We start from the raw sequence: 5,426 nt of genomic DNA, 5'->3' as shown, positions 1-5,426 counted from the left end.
ACTGGGGCTTGATCAACAGCCGATACCGCAGCGTGATGTCACTAACCAGCAGGTGGCAGTAGTGTTCTTTGACAAACATGGATGCCTCCAGTAAAGCACATTCACATGAAAATTACTCTGAATTAAAAACACTGATCATTTATTGAACAGGATGGAATCATTTCAGATTTAAAGAACTTTCAGAAATTTAAATTCTGAATATGAGCGACTTTTCCTTTAAGGTTTGTGGTAAAAACTGCAAAAAAAAAAACAAGAATAAACAATCCAATATTTTCCATCAGCAGGTTTTAACCTTTCTAGTTAATTTGGGTATTTACAAACTGTTTCTCCATAGTTCATAAAAATGTTTTAGTGCAGCAATAATGATCAGAGCTGCTCTCTGTTCCTTCTACATATTAGTTCTACCTGCTTTTTTTAACCTTTGGAGTTTAACTCATTGATATTTATTTATTTTTCATCTGCAGAATGTCTGCAGAAGTGATGGCAGCTTGCAGGTAGAGTCTATCTCCCCCAAAAACCTCCTGGATCAGCTTTTCTGATTGGCTGACGGTCCGTGGTCCAGCAGATATAGTGAAATTTCTGGATGCTCGGCTGGATCTCTCCACACCGTCCCCCATATTAGCATGTAAACCAGAAACTTTGACGCCCAGAAGGTTTGAGGTTAAAAAGAAACGTATGCTTAGAGTTTTTGTTGATTCTGACATCTTTAGCCAAAGTTTAGTTTATCTACAAACTGAAGTGAAATTCTTTTGGGCAGATTGAGACATGTTTTATCTTGCCTTGTAAGAACTGACAGTCCTGAACGTGTCAGAAAGATTTATCTTCCTGATGCTTTGATGGCCTCCAACCCACTGGACAAAATCCTGTTCAGAATTTGAAACCAATTATCTTTCCAATCCATCACAATAACTCTGAGTTTATCGACCCGCCTCTGTCAGGTGGTCCAACATGTCTCCTCTTTAACGCATTGAAGGGTTGAGCTGCAGTTCAGTTTCCTTGTAAACCTTCATCATGACCCCAATAACTGCCAGAATTCACAGAGGAGCTTATAAAGCCGTCTTTCTTTAAACCCATTACCCCTCCCTCACAGGTTATTAGTTGGACGTTGATTTCTTTTGTCAAACAGAAGAGAGGAGTTATCCTGATGTAACGTAAAGCTGTGTACAGATGGGAGCTGATGTGAAGCTATTAGATGGTTTATTCTCATAATCTGACTTTACATCCACTGGCTCAGCTTTATCCTGGAACTGAAGCAGAAAAGAAAACAGCATGGCCAAAGCCAACACCTCCATGTTTGCTTCTCTCTGTTACTCTCCCTGCATCGCATAGACTTTCCAACCGGGACGCTGGGATTTAGAAACAAAAATAGGATCAACAGGGATTATCTTCATTTAGGAAATATAAGTTCTATGAGAAGAAATCTGTGTCTTCGATTTATGGCCGGACTCAGACACAAGTTGACCTCAAAGATTATTGATCACAAACCTTAATTAGTCAGACATGATCTCAACAGAAGATCCTAATAAGTATGTAAGGTGGCTGAGGGGTGCAAACATGCTGCAAATACAAAAAGTTCTGCAAAGATAAAAAACCTTTTCTAACAAACAAAAGTCACACTTTGGTCTCTCCTCCTGGATTCACTGCGAAAAATTTAAATGTAAAGAAGCCCTTTTTTTTGAATTGAGAAACGTCAGTGAGACACTGCCATTGGAACAAGACAATTTACATTCAAAATAGGAAAAAAACAATTCCATTGTCTAATTTCAAGTGTATATTATATAATTATCTTATTATAAGAGTTAAAATACTTATTGCATTTCACAAATACACTTAATTTAATGCATTTCTAATTATTTCTAGATAGTTTTTCCAGTGTGAGCACTTAGAGAGCGAAGATATTCACTTGCATTTTGTTATTGACTCAACAGCAATCCCTCAGGCTAAGCATGCATGAGCTGCATGTTGCCAGAGCTGTAACCGGTAACATCTTCATTAGCCTGAGTGTAAAAACTGAAATACAAATTAGTGGTCAGCCATTATAAGGTGGAGATGCAATGATCACAATTTTATGATTTAATTCAGTTTATTTCCATATTCACAACACATTTCATCTCAACACACTTTACAGACATTACAGTCGGGTTGGTACAAAGGTTATACCAAGGGAAACCAGAAGATTAGAACAACTCATTTAGCCTCATGCAAGAACCATTCATACACATAAATTTGTTTCCAAATCGTTTATATGAGTAATTTAGGAGAAAATGTCTCAATCACCATTTTCTCCTATTTCTAATCTTCTCTCAGGGCTCCAGACTGACGTAGGAGTCCTGTTCAATCAATCAGCTGTTATCCAAACAGTTTTTCACTTAATAACCACATTTGTTGTTAATTAGAAGCAACTTTCCTTTTTATTAGGCTTCATCATTTTACACTGCTCAAAAAAAAAAAAAAAGGGAAAAGGTAATAAGCACAATATAACTTTAATCAAATCAAACTTCTGTGAAGTCAAACTGTCCACTTAGGAAGCGACTCTCACTGACAATCGATTTCTCCTGCTGTTGCTCAAACTGAAGAGACAACAGGTGGAAATTATTTGCAATTAGCGGTTGGGAACCACAGATCTCTCCTCAGTCCTTACGCTTTCTGGCTGATGCTTTGGTCACTTTTGAATGTTGGTGGTGCTTTCACACTCGTGGTAGCATGAGGCGGACTCTACAACCCATGCAAGTGGCTCAGATAATGCATCTTATCCAGGATGGAACATCAATGCCAGCTGTGGCAAGAAGGTTTGCTTTGTCTGTCTGAGTGTCCAGAGGCAGGATGCGCTACCAGGAGACAGGACAGGACACCAGGAGACGTGGAGGAGGCCGTAGGAGGGTAACAAACCTCCGCCTATGTGCAAGGAGGAACAGGAGGAGCACTGCCAGAGCCCTGCAAAATGACCTCCAGCAGGCCGCTAATGTGCATGTGTTTGCACAGATAGTTAAAAGCCAACTCCATGAGGATGGTATGAGGGCCCGACATCCACACATAGGGGTCCTGCTCACAGCCCAACACGTTGAACGATACTTGGCATTTACCAGAGAACACCAGGATTGGCTAATTCTGTGCTCTTCACAGATGAGAGCAGGTTCACACTGAGCGCATGTGACAGCAGGTGAAGTTGAAGAATAAAAACTTTGTTCAAACAGGTAGGACCTGTGCATCATCTCATGGGTTCCTCCACAGTTTGATTCTGTCTTCTTTTACGCAGTAAATACTAAAGCCCCATATACACTGCCCTTTAGAAACCGTGCAGAGAACCGTGCTAACATGGTGCTAGTTCATCAGTAGGGCTCGTCGCGGTTCAGTTCTGGCTTGGTTCTCAGATAACAAAGAGCGCATGAGCAGACAGAGTCATCTCCTTACAGTCAGCCTTATTATCATGAAGTTTCAGAGATTCATAAAAATCCTAGCTTCCCTACCGTGCCACACGATTCCCAGTGATGATTCTGCTAAGCAGTGAGATGAAACTCAACATCTTTCATTGTTTCCTGTGTCTGAAAGCCCTGATTAGACTTTGTTTGGCTGCCTTCTTCGCCTGACTCTCCGCAATCTTCCTGAATGTTACGGGCGGCACCATGTTGGTTTGCTTGTTTCCCTCTAGAGAGCGGTAGTACCGTAGATCGCCACTAGGAGGCGAGGCTCTGTGCTAGTGTGATGTGAAAAACGGTCGTAAAGAACCGAGCTCTGCACGGTTAACTGATCCAAGCTCGGCACGGATCGGTTTTCAGAGGGTAGTGGAATTGGAGCTAAATGATCAATGATCGTTATCAACGGTTATCAGTCCCATAGAACGGCTTCAGATTTTGCCAGTAGGCTCAGTAGGTTGTTATCATCGAGTGAATTCTAATCCTAATCCTAAAGTAATTCCTTTTCCCCCGCAGAATTAATTAATCTATTTATGTGTAATCTGAAAATAATTTCAGTTGTTCTTCATTTACTTTAAAATAACAAAATAAAAATAAAATGATGCACACGTTGCTCATTATAAACAATCAATAGCAAATAGATCTCATATCCTCTCAGCTGAGTTGTAGAATCCTCTCCCTATAAACATTTAATTCTCTGTGAAAAAGTGCCGATCATTCTTTAATAAGATCCTCGTCAAACGGACATGAGGCCATTTTTTTTTCTGCAGCCATAGCAGATTGACAGCTTCATTTAAAAGGCAATGTGTGCAGGTTTCAACCCTTTTTACTCCAATAACCCTTAAAGTTTGGATTGAATAACTACATTTTTCTCAGGGCTTTCAGAGACAGCTGCCAGAGACGGCACTGATTTATGTGAGGAGCTGGGCATGAGCCCTCACTGAGCCTGTCTCTTTGAATTATGACAGCAGTTAATAGATATTTTACATTCCGCCATGTACAGCTTCTAACAGTGATCTAAGATGCCTCCGCGAACACGAGTCCATAAAGATTAGACCCAAAACATCTCAAGCAGAGTGTTTTTCTTCCCAGCCATGATTCAGTGGATCAGGGGGAGGATTAACCACCCACCTCAGACTGATATGATTGTGTTCAGTTTAATTGATTCATTAAGGCTGATCTTTTAATTAGCTGAACAAATAACATGTGTCCATGTGTCCATGTAGGACTCTTTACACTGTATAACGTTACAATATAACTTACAAAGTGGGTTCAGCTGAGTAGGATATGAACACTTCAGAGCTGCTCCACCACTGCTTCACCCTAGAAAGTAAAATGCGATGGTCCACTGGGTCAGAAGCTGTTAAAATGTAGGACAGCAAGGGGAAAGGAACATAAACCAGAGTATGTTGCTTTAAATATGCTTTAAAAGGGTTTAGAAAACCTAAAAATGACCTTTGAAATTATTGGAAACCAGCCAGTTAAACTTCTAAAATGTTAAGTTCTTTTAGAGATGTCAAACACACATTGGAGACTAACTTCCTTTGGAAAGAAAATTTGGAAATAAATAGAGGTTCACAGTTTTTCCTTTAAGTATAACCATCAATGTTTGAAAGCTGTCTTTTAATTAGGGTCTGAATGGTTCAAATAAGAACCATCAACAGCCGATACTGCACCGTATCGGAATCGGAAGGCAGACTGGTTTTTACAATAGAATGAGCTGAAAGACTTACAGGAGACTTTTCTCCTTGGCTCTACCTTTCTTATACCTCATCCTAAACAGTTACATTATCCAGAGTTCTCTCTACTGGTATGCTGCTAGAGGCTTCATCTGCTGGAGGACATAGGGGCTGTTGTGTAACTTTAATTAATGTATTGCTCACCCCAGTGGGAGTGGTAAATATGTTATTTAATCAGTTATTATTAAGACTGTCTTATATGATGTTTGTGAACACACACCCTACTAGCTGTGTGTTAAACTAGTGAAACTCAACTAAACTTTAAACTACTATG

This window comes from Cyprinodon variegatus, unplaced genomic scaffold (assembly GCF_000732505.1).
Source record: "Cyprinodon variegatus isolate N-32 unplaced genomic scaffold, C_variegatus-1.0 Scaffold1308, whole genome shotgun sequence".
Taxonomy (NCBI): Eukaryota; Metazoa; Chordata; class Actinopteri; order Cyprinodontiformes; family Cyprinodontidae; genus Cyprinodon; species Cyprinodon variegatus.
This window is presented reverse-complemented; position numbering follows the sequence as displayed.